At 42.3% G+C, this 17,734-nt stretch overlaps 1 long non-coding RNA gene across 1 annotated transcript; it reads right to left on the bottom strand.

The window, feature by feature from the left end:
• Positions 1-10,707: 10,707 nt before the first annotated feature.
• Positions 10,708-13,997, bottom strand: LOC310787705. Its single transcript, XR_014553272.1, has 3 exons — positions 13,881-13,997; positions 12,494-12,566; positions 10,708-10,904 (listed from the first exon to the last, which is right to left on the bottom strand). It is a non-coding gene; the product is annotated as an uncharacterized lncRNA (long non-coding RNA).
• Positions 13,998-17,734: the final 3,737 nt, after the last annotated feature.

Raw genomic sequence — 17,734 nt, 5'->3', positions numbered from 1 at the left:
TGGAAGATATGTGAGTCAGGGGCCCACCTTTCTAATCAGCCCGCCTTGGTTACTGCCACTATAATAGCAACAAGTGAAACAAGTGTTGTCATAGCAACAAGTGAAACAAGTGTTGTCATAGCAACAAGTGAAACAAGTGTTGTCATAGCAACAAGTGAAACAAGTGTTGTCATCTGCCACACATGATGCATTAATGCAGACACACCTCGGACCAATCAGTAACAAATGTCATCAAAATGGAAACTGTGCAGTCTGGGATCACATTTATTGTTTACCATCAGGCCAATTAGTGCAATTCTTCAAATGCTGCTCACAGTGCGGCAGGGATCTCACACCTTCTTGTTTGGAAATTGTTTCAATTGCCACATGACCACTGTATATTTATATACTTTCTCTGCCCTTTGGTCTGGACCGTGGTTTCGCTTTGTGATTTGATACAATGATACATTGTATCTCTTTCTTGTAATATAAATGTGCCGAGAGTGAAGGCAGTCACTCGCCACACTGCACTTTGCTACCATGCACCTTATATCTCTACTATGCACTTTAGATCGCTGCTAAAGTTAGTCATATTTGCACTTTAACCGTTGTGTTGCACTTTAAACTGCTGCTCTAGACTATTCTTATAATGTTTTTATTGTCTTATTTGTTTTTATGTATGTACTTTGTATTACGCTTTTTGCAACCCAAATTGCCCTTTTGGGACACTTAATAAATGTTGAATGTTGAATCTTGACCTGTGGCAGTAAAATAGCCAGTACATGTGAGAATTGTTGCGTCTAAAATAAATTGCCTGGTCTCAGGTCCGGTCAGGTCACTCGCGTAGACGGCGCCGTTGGGGCACTTTGATGACATCACCACCCGTCTCCAAACATCCCGAGCCTGGTCTCGTTAAGTAAAAAAAAAAAAAAAAAAAGTCAAAAGAACTTCAAAAATTTTGTATTGTATTTTCAAAAACTTTCAGGGCCTTGATTGTTTTTTTTTAATTAACACAAACTTTCAGGGATTTCAAGAACCCGTGGGAAAACACAAGCTGATGTGCTTTGTCAACACAAGGTGTGATCTCACACAAAAGAATGTGAAAAGAATTCTGATGAAGTTCTGTTTGAACGAAACGTTAATAAAGTGACCGGGAGCATCCTAATTCCAGTGTGCGGACCTTATTTTATTTTTTAGTGATCTCACACAAACACATCACTGTGCTTCATCATCCCTGACTTTTCTGACACTGTGTATGTAATCTTTGATCTCACACAAACACATCACTGTGCTTAATGATCCCTGACTTGTCTGTCACTGTGTAGTCTTTGCTCCTTTGCCATTGTTGAGACTTGGCTATGAATAGAGACACTGCGGAGCGCGTCATCATTCAGAAACCACGCCCAAAACGGGGGGAAACACAAACACAAAACACAAACCCCCCCCCCCCCCCAATCCTGGCGTTCTCCTATGTCACGTGAATGGTCGGGTGTTGCACACAAAGATCATATATACGGAAGATGAACACTCCAACTTACTTCCTTGACAGCAACATCCACATTTTTCTTCTCGCCAATTCTCAATGGCTTCCTTGTTTTCCTCGGGAGTACAAAAAAACTTTAACTGCCGATTTTTTTTTACATTTGTTGTCTGCGCAGCCCCACCACACAACAGCTTTTAGCTATGTATAATTCAAGGAATGTGACGCTGGTGTATGGAAGTGAATGGAGAGCTTTCCCCCGTGATGGCCGTGGCCTATTTCATGCAGTGTCTATAACACATAAATTACACTCTGAAACACAAGTGAAAGCTCAACGCGGCCAGATCTACACAACCCAACAACAACCAAAAACCTCAACCAAGACTTTCTGCTGTGTGAGGGGGGGTTGCATTTACTGTCAATGCTTTACATAGATCCTGTTCTTTTGAAATGCTCATCAATTATAGAGAAGTTCCATTCTCACACACACACACACACACACACACACACACACAGGGAGATCATATTTGACCAGGATCAATAGCCATTGTTTTATTGTTTTAGTCATAGATACGATTTTTGAGGAAGAGACCAGCTGCATCCACTGTGGCCGGTGGAGGGACCAGATTTGTTTGGGGTCCTGCGCGTACATATGACGCCAAGATGACACATATTATGATTGGCAGTACGTCGGGCACGTCGGCTTGACGTGCCAAAATATGTCTGTGTGTCTGACAGCTTTAGCTAACAAACTAAGCTACTGATGTTATGGGACATCACGTTGACTTGATACATCAGTTCCTGTGACCAAAAATCACAAATATTGTTGATTGTAAAGTGCAGAAGACACAGTTTTTGGGCAGACGTCAGCAAATGACATAAAACCTGAGCTAAATATAGCCTCCTTCAACTGGCTGTGAAGCCTGAAGCCGCTTTAAAATAGATTTACCCCACAGATAGTTATGACACTTGAAGGCACCATCGGTGGACCAGACATGCAGGCAGACACGCTGGAACTGTATTTAAGTGGGGGGTGCTTCAAGGAAGGAAGTGTGGGCGCCACCGGAAAACATTTTTTTGAAGTGTTTTAGCCATATTTAGAGGAATATCTCATTTTAAATGAACATTAGATTATATTGTTGTGTTCTCATTATTCAGTATTTTCTCCTTTTCTCACCCACTTTCATGTCACCACCTGCTCTGCCTTTAGGTCGTTTGACACTAGAACAGACAGCAACACAGGCAGAAACATTGAACTTATTATTATTATATATTTATAACCTTATTATAAACCAAACATCAAAAATAACATCTCCGCCCTCTTTGCTTTGCTCAGTCTTCAACTAAACCCTAAATATCACAGTATAAAGCATATAAAACACATTTTAATCATTTTCTTTGATTGGCATTGCAATTCCAATACAAAACAGCAGAGGGTAATGCAGCACCCTAAGCAACCTAACTTCCCGCGTCCCTGCATGCAGCCTACTGTATGTGCTGTGTGTGTGTGTGTGTGTGTGTGTGTGTGTGTGTGTGTTTTCCACCTGACCTGTTAGGCTATAGGCAATGCTTGTTGTGACTTGTTACTTTAGTTAATGCCAGGCTAGAAGTAATACACTGAAGAGATGGGGTTTAAGTTCATTGTGCCTTTAATATGAACTCGCCTTTGTTGATGTCACTGTTCTTGTTTAATTGATGTTAGTACACTTTTTTTGTGACCACATTTTTATAGTTCTTTTTTACATAAACATTTACAAATGATACATACAAATACTAAAGAGAGACAAAACAAGAACAAAAAAAGACAGGACCAAGACAAGAGACCCTACCCTCCCCCCCTTGCCATATCAACAAAAACATTTCTCATCTACAGCCATAGGATATCATTATTCACACATATATTATAACTCATCGAAACATATCTCCATCATGAAACAGTCTTAAGCCACATCAGAAAAAGTAGAGAAAGTAAACCACATCCAACAGTCGCCAACCCCACAGATCTCATGTTAGTAAACCTTAGGGACAATATATCTTCAATATATGTCAATACAAAATATGACGCTCTGTATGGTGGGTCAGAAAAAATAATGGTGATATTAGCTGCATGTTATTCTGCTGTAGTAATCACAAATCAGACAGTTTCACAAGCTCTCCATTTACTTTGTGATTACATTCTTACATTGTTGTTTACATTCTAGCAATGCAATGTCAGAAACAAACATAATTATGCATAATCAGACTGTCACTGAACTTTGATTCATTGATTACATGTTTGGTTGGACAGAGAGAAGTTTGTTCCGCCTGCAGACAGTGGAGGGCGCTCTTCAGGTTCGATGCAGCGGTGTTTCTCCAGACTACGTGACGTACTGAACATTTTCTTACAGCAGTCACACCAGTAGCCCGTTCCAGTGTGAATGCGTTTGTGTGTTGTTAGGTTACCTAACCGACTGAAACTGCTCCCACATTGGTCACAGTGGTAGGGCTTTTCTCCAGTGTGAATGCGTTTGTGTGTTTTTAGCTGACCTAACCGACTGAAACTGCTTCCACATTGGTCACAGTGGTAGGGCTTTTCTCCAGTGTGAATGCGTTTGTGTGTTTTTAGCTGACCTAACTGACGGAAACTGCTTCCACATTGGTCACAGTGGTAGGGCTTCTCTCCAGTGTGAATGTGTTTGTGTGTTTTTAGGTCACCTAACCGACTGAAATTGCTTCCACATTGGTCACAGTGGTAGGGCTTATCTCCAGTGTGAATGCGTTTGTGTGTTTTTAGGCTACTTAACCGACTGAAACTGCTTCCACATTGGTCACAGAGGTAGGGCTTTCCAGTGTGAATGTGTTTGTGTGTTGTTAGCTCACCTAACCGACTGAAACTGCTTCCACATTGGTCACAGTGGTAGGGCTTCTCTCCAGTGTGAATGTGTTTGTGTGTTGTTAGCTCACCTAACCGACTGAAACTGCTTCCACATTGGTCACAGAGGTAGGGCTTCTCTCCAGTGTGAATGCGTTTGTGTGTTTTTAGGCTACTTAACGCACTGAAACTGCTTCCACATTGGTCACAGTGGTAGGGCTTATCTCCAGTGTGAATGCCTTTGTGTGTTTTTAGGTTGCCTAACCGACTGAAACTGCTCCCACATTGGTCACAGTGGTAGGGCTTCTCTCCAGTGTGAATGCGTTTGGGTCTCTTGTTGGTGTCTCTCTGTTTCTATAAAGACACAAAGAAAGAATTAGGGCATGGGGGCACAGTGTGTGTGTGTAGCCGCTTTCAGACATGCCTTGGAATTCGGGAGTTATCTAGAGGGCATCCGGATGGCGGTGTATGTATGAACACATTTTGGTGAGCTATGCACGCTCCCACGACCCTCCTACTATCCGGAGGTAAGACAACCTCGAGCCCTACTATCAGGGGCGGATTTTACCCCCCCCCCTCCAGAGCTCCGTGAAGTAGCCAGCTCAGTGAGAGCATGAGGAGAGGGAGAGAGACAGAAAGCCAGCGTGACAGATTATTATTATATAAATAGTCGATGTGAATGAGCGAGTGAAAAAAACATCATGCCGTTTCAGTTTTTCCAAATGAAGCTCAAACCTGCTCCGTGTGTGCCGGCCAACAGGCTACATGTTGCTGGATTGAAACGCTCATGGCTTTGATCTTATTTCATTTCTGCATAGCTTCGCACAGAACACACATTTAATGAGCATTTTGGGACGCGAGGGTCGTCTCACTTCCCAGTATTGGACATCGCTAGGTAGGGTATCTGGATCTGGTTGCGTTCATGCCTTTGATTTAACGTTTACACAGCGTTTGTGAAGATTCACGTGCAGAACCGCAAATTCCAAGTAGAGTCAAGTCAGGCAGTATAAAACTGAAACTTCCGGGTATAACCTTCGCAATAATGGCAATTCAATGAAGTAAATGCACGTGTAATGTTTTTTTGTGTGTGTTATCCGAAAAATACAGAACAGAGATAAACTGGAAGAATATCTGCTCCCTTCGAAAAGTCCATTTTAACCCGTAGTGAGTCGACCGTTCTTATTTCTTGTTACTAAGCAATACAACATTAATTTCATTTTGAAGGTAAAAATGTATAATTCTAGTAGGATTGACGCATTTTAGGACTGAACATAGCAAAGACCTGTTTTATTTTTAGCACTTGAGACTCGAGGAAATCGATGCATCTGGGCGTGAGTTGTAGGGTTGTTTAATTAATTACTAATTGAGTGGGCGCCAGGAGAGAGAGGCGACTAGCTGAGCGAGCTTGCACTCATATGCCCTGTTATATTTGTACTATGTTGTAAACGGAGTCCACAGCACAAGAATTTCACACGTGATACTTGTACCACGGAGTGACAATAAAAATCTTGAATCTTGAATCTTGAATCTAATGTTATGCGCAAACGATTATATGCCGTGAACGTTAGGCAGTTATCGCCCATTATGTATTTTTAGCAACTTGTTTTCAGACTCTGCATGTCGTGATAGTTTGTTGAATGTCAATGTGATTCACTTAAGGCTATGCTCAGACAGTGAAGTACAACTGTGTGGTCAGTTTTCACAACTCCCCATTGTGTGGTCATGCCCAAATTCCCCCCACCCCCGCCCCCTCTCTACTTTACACCCGGAGGTGCTCCTCCCCCCCCCCCCCCCCCTCTCTACTTTACACCCGGAGGTGCTCCTCCCCCCCCCCCCCCCCCCCCTCTCTACTTTACACCCGGAGGTGCTCCTCCCCCCCCCCCTCTCTACTTTACACCCGGAGGTGCTCCTCCCCCCCCCCCCCTCTCTACTTTACACCCGGAGGTGCTCCTCCCCCCACCCCCGCCCCCTCTCTACTTTACACCCAGAGGTGCTCCACATGTATGAAAGCAACATGCCTCATGTCTGAAAGGCTACACTTCACGTATCCCCCGGGTCAGGCTCAGTGTGTGTGTGTGTGTGTGTGTGTGTGTGTGTGTGTTTGTGTGTGTGAGATATTTTCTCACCTCTTCTGAAGAATTCATTTGGACAATGCTCCTCCCCTCCTACGCCAGATGTCTGTCCTCCCACCAAGCAGCTCTGTAGATACAGCAGGGGTTATATTAAATCAGTCATTTACAATTTAATTACAAATTAGAGTCTCAAACTCTTTAGGAAATTGTTCAAAATTGAATGGTATGTTGCTTAAAATCTATTGAGATAATCATAGGTTTGAAGGTATACAAATATTACAATCTAAAGGTTGAAGATTTGTGAGTTCTTAAATAGCAGAGGATGATTTCAATGTATACATTAAGATAGATTCCTTGTATGTAATCTTGCATATTGTGCCAATAAAAGTGATTCTGATAAATGAAAGACAATAAGCAGAATACAATATATCAATGAATTAGATTTATTGTATTAATTTAATGATATCAAAACAGTGAGAATCAAAACAACTCCAGCTGAATTTTACAGTATAGGCTACAGAAGAATACCACAATACAATGTTTCCAATCGTGTGTGTGTGTGTGTGTGTGTGTGTGTGTGTGTGTGTGTGTGTGTGTGTGTGTGTGTGTGTGTGTGTGTGTGTGTGTGTGTGTGTGTGTGTGTGTGTGTGTGTGTGTGTGTGTGTGTGTGTGTGTGTGTATATATATATATAGCCTGGATGGAAAAACCTCACTCAGAGTTTTACGGCTATGGGCGGAAATTACCGGGTAATTTACCGGATTACCGGGTAATGCAACCTCGCATACTCATTACATTTTCTTTTAACAGTGTAAACAGCAACGTTAGGCTACATTATTTTGAATAGAAAAAACCTGGTAGTATATTATGAAAGTTTTAATCATTAGTGCAAAAACATTTTAGATTTCAGATTAAATCTTCTGAACACAACAAAATGGCATGTTACTATGAGCTTACTCAATGTGCTGTCGTCAGAGTTTAGTTGAATCTAACAACGCTGACAGCACTTTGCGCATTCTAGGGTAGTTGGACGTAACATGACACCACACAGGCTGATGAGGGGCAGAGCAGCTGCAGCGGCTACGGAGTTTCTCGCTCAATACAAATAGCCCGTCACTCTTTGCACTGCATTGTTTCTCCAATACAAGACAAAGCGCGTCCCGTATCAGTTCAATACGGAACACGTCTTTTTGTTTACAAATACGGGACAATTCCGTATTTTAAGGGACGGTTGGCAACCCATCTTAATTTAAGATTGAGGGTTAAGATGGGAATTGGGATTCACCCTATTCTGTAAAATGATTCAGCCTTACTTGCGTTTCCAAAGGTGTCCTTGCTTGTGCGCATGTAGGTTAGTTGTAGACTGGATCGGAGCACAAATAAACCTTGATCAGAGGCCTAGTCCTCCTGGTCTATTGTCCGGAAAGCGATATTTGTTTCCAATGATGGCGAAGGCGTGATCCGCCCCTCTCTGCCTCTGATTGGCTGACTGCACTCGGCCAAGCGGATGTGATTAAATGAACGTTTGACGCTAGGCCAATCAGAGGCAGAGAGGGGCGGGTCATGCCTTCGCCATCATGGGGAAAAATATTGTGTACTTGTTCTTCTTCTTCTTCTGTTTGGTTTTTACGGCGGTTGGCATCCAAGATGTTGCATTACCGCCTCCTTCTGGACTAATCCATCCAATGTTTCCCTACTCCATTACAGTCTTGTTAATTATTAGTCCAGTTTCTCTCAAACACGGACCAGTATAGTTTCTTTCCATCCACTGCTCCCACACATCCCATTATATCCTTCACACTGGCCTCTATTCAACAGCGTAGCTTTGATTCTGACATTGGTAGGGACATATCCCGGGGAGGGTTGGCAGGGCCGGCGCGTGTGCCGTGGAAAAATGTGGGACATTTGAAGCCAGATTTAGAGATAACTCTTTTTAAATTAACAGTTGTAATGTCATTATTCAGTCTTAACCACCAATATCTGATCATTTTCTCATATTTTTACAATTCCAGCATGGGCCACAAAGGGGGTTAGAATTTGTAGAAGCAATAAAATCATTGTCAAGTCTTCTTGGAGCGTGATCTGATATTAATAAGTGTCAGTAGTGTCACATTAATATGAACTAGGCTATTCTGAGGCAGAGTAACATGTACTGTACAGTACATAGGCTTGACTCCAGCCTATAAACTACCTCCAACCGCTAGAGGTAGTTTATATAGAAGAGTATATATAACTGATAACAGCAGGCGGTCGCCCTCGGGCCTGATCCACTATGCGGTGAAGATGTCCACACAGAGAGCAGATGTGTGTCTGCTGGATACGGCTGAACTTGACTGTTATGTGGAGGCTTAAGCTACAGTACCTGAAATGTGTCTGAAGTGTGTGCTGAGCTAATGAAAACATGAATCTTACAGTGTTTAAAATGTACAGTAAAGGCCTTGAATGAATTATGTCAGTTCTTCCTCCTCCTGCTTGAATGTCTGTTTAAAACATGCCATAGTAATGGTAAATCAATATTAAAACTTGATATTTAGTCTGTTTATTTGACTATCATCAAATGAAATACACCCATTTATCCTTGTGGACAATTCTGAATATTCCTAGGTGGATTATGACATGACGGGCCCCTGGGCCTGGATGCATAAAGGGCCCCCCTCACAGCACACATATGCAAAAAAGACCAGACATACACTCACCTGCATCTGAACAGGATTTACAGCACAGACACCTGAACACTCAAAGCCAACAGCACAATAACAAGAAATAAACTCACTTGTATCTAACACAGGATTTACAGCACAGTATGTATGTGCTGTGTGTGTGTGTGTGTGTGTGTGTGTGTGTGTGTGTGTGTGTTTTCCACCTGACCTGTTAGGCTATAGGCAATGCTTGTTGTGACTTGTTACTTTAGTTAATGCCAGGCTAGAAGTAATACACTGAAGAGATGGGGTTTAAGTTCATTGTGCCTTTAATATGAACTCGCCTTTGTTGATGTCACTGTTCTTGTTTAATTGATGTTAGTACACTTTTTTTGTGACCACATTTTTATAGTTCTTTTTTACATAAACATTTACAAATGATACATACAAATACTAAAGAGAGACAAAACAAGAACAAAAAAAGACAGGACCAAGACAAGAGACCCTACCCTCCCCCCCTTGCCATATCAACAAAAACATTTCTCATCTACAGCCATAGGATATCATTATTCACACATATATTATAACTCATCGAAACATATCTCCATCATGAAACAGTCTTAAGCCACATCAGAAAAAGTAGAGAAAGTAAACCACATCCAACAGTCGCCAACCCCACAGATCTCATGTTAGTAAACCTTAGGGACAATATATCTTCAATATATGTCAATGCAAAATATGACGCTCTGTATGGTGGGTCAGAAAAAATAATGGTGATATTAGCTGCATGTTATTCTGCTGTAGTAATCACAAATCAGACAGTTTCACAAGCTCTCCATTTACTTTGTGATGACATTCTTACATTGTTGTTTACATTCTAGCAATGCAATGTCAGAAACAAACATAATTATGCATAATCAGACTGTCACTGAACTTTGATTCATTGATTACATGTTTGTTTGGACAGAGAGAAGTTTGTTCCGCCTGCAGACAGTGGAGGGCGCTCTTCAGGTTCGATGCAGCGGTGTTTCTTCAGCCTACTGAACCTACTGAACATTTTCTTACAGCAGTCACACCAGTAGCCCGTTCCAGTGTGAATGCGTTTGTGTGTTGTTAGGTTACCTAACTGACTGAAACTGCTCGCACATTGGTCACAGTGGTAGGGCTTCTCTCCAGTGTGAATGTGTTTGTGTGTTTTTAGGTGACCTAACCGACTGAAACTGCTTCCACATTGGTCACAGTGGTAGGGCTTATCTCCAGTGTGACTGCGTTTATGTTGTTTTAGGTGACTTAACTGACGGAAACTGCTTCCACATTGGTCACAGTGGTAGGGCTTCTCTCCAGTGTGAATGTGTTTGTGTGTTGTTAGGTCACCTAACCGACTGAAACTGCTTCCACATTGGTCACAGTGGTAGGGCTTATCTCCAGTGTGAATGCGTTTGTGTGTTTTTAGGTTACCTAACACACTGAAACTGCTTCCACATTGGTCACAGAGGTAGGGCTTTCCAGTGTGAATGTGTTTGTGTGTTGTTAGGTCACCTAACCGACTGAAACTGCTTCCACATTGGTCACAGTGGTAGGGCTTATCTCCAGTGTGAATGCGTTTGTGTGTTTTTAGGTTACCTAACACACTGAAACTGCTTCCACATTGGTCACAGAGGTAGGGCTTCTCTCCAGTGTGAATGCGTTTGTGTGTTTTTAGGCTACTTAACCGACTGAAACTGCTTCCACATTGGTCACAGTGGTAGGGCTTATCTCCAGTGTGAATGCGTTTGTGGGTTGTTAGCGCACTTGACTGACTGAAACTGCTCCCACATTGGTCACAGTGGTAGGGCTTATCTCCAGTGTGAATGCGTTTGGGTCTCTTGTTGGTGTCTCTCTGTTTCTATAAAGACACAAAGAAAGAATTAGGGCATGGGGGCACAGTGTGTGTGTGTAGCCACTTTCAGACATGCCTTGGAATTCGGGAGTTATCTAGAGGGCATCCGGATGGCGGTGTATGTATGAACACATTTTGGTGAGCTATGCACGCTCCCACGACCCTCCTACTATCCGGAGGTAAGACAACCTCGAGCCCTACTATCAGGGGCGGATTGTACCCCCCCCCCCCTCCAGAGCTTCGTGAAGTAGCCAGCTCAGTGAGAGCATGAGGAGAGGGAGAGAGACAGAAAGCCAGCGTGACAGATTATTATTATATAAATAGTCGATGTGAATGAGCGAGCGAAAAAAACATCATGCCGTTTCAGTTTTTCCAAATAAAGCTCAAACCTGCTCCGTGTGTGTCGGCCAACAGCCTACATGTTGCTGGATTGAAACGCTCATGGCTTTGATCTTATTTCATTTCTGCATAGCTTCGCACAGAACACACATTTAATGAGCATTTTGGGACGCGAGGGTCGTCTCACTTCCCAGTATTGGACATCGCTAGGTAGGGTATCTGGATCTGGTTGCGTTCATGCCTTTGATTTAACGTTTACACAGCGTTTGTGATGATTCACGTGCAGAACCGCAAATTCCAAGTAGTGTCAAGTCAGGCAGTATAAAACTGAAACTTCCGGGTATAACCTTCGCAATAATGGCAATTCAATGAAGTAAATGCACGTGTAATGTTTTTTTGTGTGTGTTATCCGAAAAATACAGAACAGAGATAAACTGGAAGAATATCTGCTCCCTTCGAAAAGTCCATTTTAACCCGTAGTGAGTCGACCGTTCTTATTTCTTGTTACTAAGCAATACAACATTAATTTCATTTTGAAGGTAAAAATGTATAATTCTAGTAGGATTGACGCATTTTAGGACTGAACATAGCAAAGACCTGTTTTATTTTTAGCACTTGAGACTCGAGGAAATCGATGCATCTGGGCGTGAGTTATAGGGTTGTTTAATTAATTACTAATTGAGTGGGCGCCAGGAGAGAGAGGCGACTAGCTGAGCGAGCTTGCACTCATATGCCCTGTTATATTTGTACTATGTTGTAAACGGAGTCCACAGCACAAGAATTTCACACGTGATACTTGTACCACGGAGTGACAATAAAAATCTTGAATCTTGAATCTAATGTTATGCGCAAAACGATTATATGCCGTGAACGTTAGGCAGTTATCGCCCATTATGTATTTTTAGCAACTTGTTTTCAGACTCTGCATGTCGTGATAGTTTGTTGAATGTCAATGCGATTCACTTAAGGCTATGCTCAGACAGTGAAGTACAACTGTGTGGTCAGTTTTCACAACCCATTGTGTGGTCATGCCCAAATTCCCCCCCCCCCTCTACTTTACACCCGGAGGTGCTCCTCCCCCCCCCCCCCCCCTCTCTACTTTACACCCAGAGGTGCTCCACATGTATGAAAGCAACATGCCTCATGTCTGAAAGGCTACACTTCACGTATCCCCCGGGTCAGGCTCAGTGTGTGTGTGTGTGTGTGTGTGTGTGTGTGTGTGTGTGTGTGTGTGTGTGTGTGAGATATTTTCTCACCTCTTCTGAAGAATTCATTTGGACAATGCTCCTCCCCTCCTACGCCAGATGTCTGTCCTCCCACCAAGCAGCTCTGTAGATACAGCAGGGGTTATATTAAATCAGTCATTTACAATTTAATTACAAATTAGAGTCTCAAACTCTTTAGGAAATTGTTCAAAATTGAATGGTATGTTGCTTAAAATCTATTGAGATAATCATAGGTTTGAAGGTATACAAATATTACAATCTAAAGGTTGAAGATTTGTGAGTTCTTAAATAGCAGAGGATGATTTCAATGTATACATTAAGATAGATTCCTTGTATGTAATCTTGCATATTGTGCCAATAAAAGTGATTCTGATAAATGAAAGACAATAAGCAGAATACAATATATCAATGAATTAGATTTATTGTATTAATTTAATGATATCAAAACAGTGAGAATCAAAACAGCTCCAGCTGAATTTTACAGTATAGGCTACAGAAGAATACCACAATACAATGTTTCCACAGAAAAGGAAGAATCTGGAGCACACGGGTCACTGGTGAGATGGTTTCTTTTTAATAGGCTAAGTGCACCAACGTTTCGACGCAACGCGTCTTCATCAGGGTTAAATGTTTCCAATCGTGTGTGTGTGTGTGTGTGTGTGTGTGTGTGTGTGTGTGTGTGTGTGTGTGTGTGTGTGTGTGTGTGTGTGTGTGTGTGTGTGTGTGTGTGTGTGTGTGTGTGTGTGTGTGTGTGTGTGTGTGTGTGTGTGTGTGTGTGTGTGTGTGTGTGTGTGTGTGTAGCCTGGATGGAAAAACCTCACTCAGAGTTTTACGGCTATGGGCGGAAATTACCGGGTAATTTACCGGATTACCGGGTAATGCAACCTCGCATACTCATTACATTTTCTTTTAACAGTGTAAACAGCAACGTTAGGCTACATTATTTTGAATAGAACAAACCTGGTAGCCTATTATGAAAGTTTTAATCATTAGTGCAAAAACATTTTAGATTTCAGATTAAATCTTCTGAACACAACAAAATGGCATGTTACTATGAGCTTACTCAATGTGCTGTCGTCAGAGTTTAGTTGAATCTAACAACGCTGACAGCACTTTGCGCATTCTAGGGTAGTTGGACGTAACATGACACCACACAGGCTGATGAGGGGCAGAGCACGCAGCGGCTACGGAGTTTCTCGCTCAATACAAATAGCCCGTCACTCTTTGCACTGCATTGTTTCTCCAATACAAGACAAAGCGCGTCCCGTATCAGTTCAATACGGTACACGTCTTTTTGTTTACAAATACGGGACAATTCCGTATTTTAAGGGACGGTTGGCAACCCATCTTAATTTAAGATTGAGGGTTAAGATGGGAATTGGGATTCACCCTATTCTGTAAAATGATTCAGCCTTACTTGCGTTTCCAAAGGTGTCCTTGCTTGTGCGCATGTAGGTTAGTTGTAGACTGGATCGGAGCACAAATAAACCTTGATCAGAGGCCTAGTCCTCCTGGTCTATTGTCCGGAAAGCGATATTTGTTTCCAATGATGGCGAAGGCGTGATCCGCCCCTCTCTGCCTCTGATTGGCTGACTGCACTCGGCCAAGCTATGAACGTTTGACGCTAGGCCAATCAGAGGCAGAGAGGGGCGGGTCATGCCTTCGCCATCATGGGGAAAAATATTGTGTACTTGTTCTTCTTCTTCTTCTGTTTGGTTTTTACGGCGGTTGGCATCCAAGATGTTGCATTACCGCCTCCTTCTGGACTAATCCATCAAATGTTTCCCTACTCCATTACAGTCTTGTTAATTATTAGTCCAGTTTCTCTCAAAAACGGACCAGTATAATTTCTTTCCATCCACTGCTCCCACACATCCCATTATATCCTTCACACTGGCCTCTATTCAACGGCGTAGCTTTGATTCTGACATTGGTAGGGAGTCTAGGGACATATCCCGGGGAGGGTTGGCAGGGCCGGCGCGTGTGCCGTGGAAAAATGTGGGACATTTGAAGCCAGATTTAGAGATAACTATTTTTAAATTAACAGTTGTAATGTCATTATTCAGTCTTAACCACCAATATCTGATCATTTTCTCATATTTTTACAATTCCAGCATGGGCCACACAGGGGGTTAGAATTTGTAGAAGCAATAAAATCATTGTCAAGTCTTCTTGGAGCGTGATCTGATATTAATAAGTGTCAGTAGTGTCACATTAATATGAACTAGGCTATTCTGAGGCAGAGTAACATGTACTGTACAGTACATAGGCTTGACTCCAGCCTATAAACTACCTCCAACCGCTAGAGGTAGTTTATATAGAAGAGTATATATAACTGATAACAGCGGGGGTCGCCCTCGGGCCTGATCCACTGTGCGGTGAAGATGTCCACACAGAGAGCAGATGTGTGTCTGCTGGATACGGCTGAACTTGACTGTTATGTGGAGGCTTAAGCTACAGTACCTGAAATGTGTCTGAAGTGTGTGCTGAGCTAATGAAAACATGAATCTTACAGTGTTTAAAATGTACAGTAAAGGCCTTGAATGAATTATGTCTGCAAAAGTCATTGTGTTAGCCTGGGGATGTCAATAGACTAATTTTCTGTTAGCCTATTGTAACTTTGTAATTTTTTTTGATATGATTTTTTTTTATATGATTTTGATTATACAATTATGATTGTTGATAGGGGTGGAACTCCGTACAAGCCCTGTGGGCTTCGTTCCGTCCTTGCACTGTTTTAATGTGTGCTAAATAAATAAACATAAACATAAACATAAACATGTCAGTTCTTCCTCCTCCTGCTTGAATGTCTGTTTAAAATATGCCATACTAATGGTAAATCAATATTAAAACTTGATATTTAGTCTGTTTATTTGACTATCATCAAATGAAATACACCCATTTATCCTTGTGGACAATTCTGAATATTCCTAGGCGGATTGTGACATGACGGGCCCCTGGGCCTGGATGCATAAAGGGCCCCCCTCACAGCACACATATGCAAAAGACCAGACATACACTCACCTGCATCTGAACAGGATTTACAGCACAGACACCTGAACACTCAAAGCCAACAACACAATAACAAGAAATAAACTCACTTGTATCTAACACAGGATTTACAGCACAGTATGTATGTGCTGTGTGTGTGTGTGTGTGTGTGTGTGTGTGTGTGTGTGTGTGTGTGTGTGTGTGTGTGTGTGTGTGTGTGTGTGTGTGTGTGTTTTCCACCTGACCTGTTAGGCTATAGGCAATGCTTGTTGTGACTTGTTACTTTAGTTAATGCCAGGCTAGAAGTAATACACTGAAAAGATGGGGTTTAAGTTCATTGTGCCTTTAATATGAACTCGCCTTTGTTGATGTCACTGTTCTTGTTTAATTGATGTTAGTACACTTTTTTTGTGACCACATTTTTATAGTTATTTTTTACATAAACATTTACAAATGATACATACAAATACTAAAGAGAGACAAAACAAGAACAAAAAAAGACAGGACCAAGACAAGAGACCCTACCCTCCCCCCCTTGCCATATCAACAAAAACATTTCTCATCTACAGCCATAGGATATCATTATTCACACATATATTATAACTCATCGAAACATATCTCCATCATAAAACAGTCTTAAGCCACATCAGAAAAAGTAGAGAAAGTAAACCACATCCAACAGTCGCCAACCCCACAGATCTCATGTTAGTAAACCTTAGGGACAATATATCTTCAATATATGTCAATACAAAATATGACGCTCTGTATGGTGGGTCAGAAGAAATAATGGTGATATTAGCTGCATGTTATTCTGCTGTAGTAATCACAAATCAGACAGTTTCACAAGCTCTCCATTTACTTTGTGATGACATTCTTACATTGTTGTTTACATTCTAGCAATGCAATGTCAGAAACAAACATAATTATTCATAATCAGACTGTCACTGAACTTTGATTCATTGATTACATGTTTGTTTGGACAGAGAAAAGTTTGTTCCGCCTGCAGACAGTGGAGGGCGCTCTTCAGGTTAGATGCAGCGGTGTTTCTCCAGACTACGTGACGTACTGAACATTTTCTTACAGCAGTCACACCAGTAGCCCGTTCCAGTGTGAATGCGTTTGTGTGTTGTTAGGTTACCTAACTGACTGAAACTGCTCCCACATTGGTCACAGTGGTAGGGCTTTTCTCCAGTGTGAATGCGTTTGTGTCTTTTTAGCTGACCTAACTCACTGAAACTGCTTCCACATTGGTCACAGTGGTAGGGCTTTTCTCCAGTGTGAATGCGTTTGTGTGTTTTTAGCTGACCTAACTGACGGAAACTGCTTCCACATTGGTCACAGTGGTAGGGCTTCTCTCCAGTGTGAATGTGTTTGTGTGTTTTTAGGTCACCTAACCGACTGAAATTGCTTCCACATTGGTCACAGTGGTAGGGCTTCTCTCCAGTGTGAATGCGTTGATGTGTTTTTAGGTGACTTGAGAAACTGAAACTGCTTCCACATTGGTCACAGAGGTAGCGCTTCTCTCCAGTGTGAATGTGTTTGTGTGTTGTTAGCTCACCTAACCGACTGAAACTGCTTCCACATTGGTCACAGTGGTAGGGCTTCTCTCCAGTGTGAATGTGTTTGTGTGTTGTTAGCTCACCTAACCGACTGAAACTGCTTCCACATTGGTCACAGAGGTAGGGCTTCTCTCCAGTGTGAATGCGTTTGTGTGTTTTTAGGCTACTTAACCGACTGAAACTGCTTCCACATTGGTCACAGTGGTAGGGCTTATCTCCAGTGTGAATGCGTTTGTGTGTTTTTAGGTTGCCTAACCGACTGAAACTGCTCCCACATTGGTCACAGTGGTAGGGCTTCTCTCCAGTGTGAATGCGTTTGGGTCTCTTGTTGGTGTCTCTCTGTTTCTATAAAGACACAAAGAAAGAATTAGGGCATGGGGGCACAGTGTGTGTGTGTAGCCGCTTTCAGACATGCCTTGGAATTCGGGAGTTATCTAGAGGGCATCCGGATGGCGGTGTATGTATGAACACATTTTGGTGAGCTATGCACGCTCCCGCGACCCTCCTACTATCCGGAGGTAAGACAACCTCGAGCCCTACTATCAGGGGCGGATTGTACCCCCCCCCCCCTCCAGAGCTCCGTGAAGTAGCCAGCTCAGTGAGAGCATGAGGAGAGGGAGAGAGACAGAAAGCCAGCGTGACAGATTATTATTATATACTGTAAATAGTTGATGTGAATGAGCGAGCGAAAAAAACATGCCGTTTCAGTTTTTCCAAATAA

The sequence above is a fragment of the Poromitra crassiceps genome (assembly GCF_964638095.1).
Source record: "Poromitra crassiceps genome assembly, chromosome: 13".
NCBI lineage: Eukaryota > Metazoa > Chordata > Actinopteri > Beryciformes > Melamphaidae > Poromitra > Poromitra crassiceps.
This window is presented reverse-complemented; position numbering and strand designations above follow the sequence as displayed.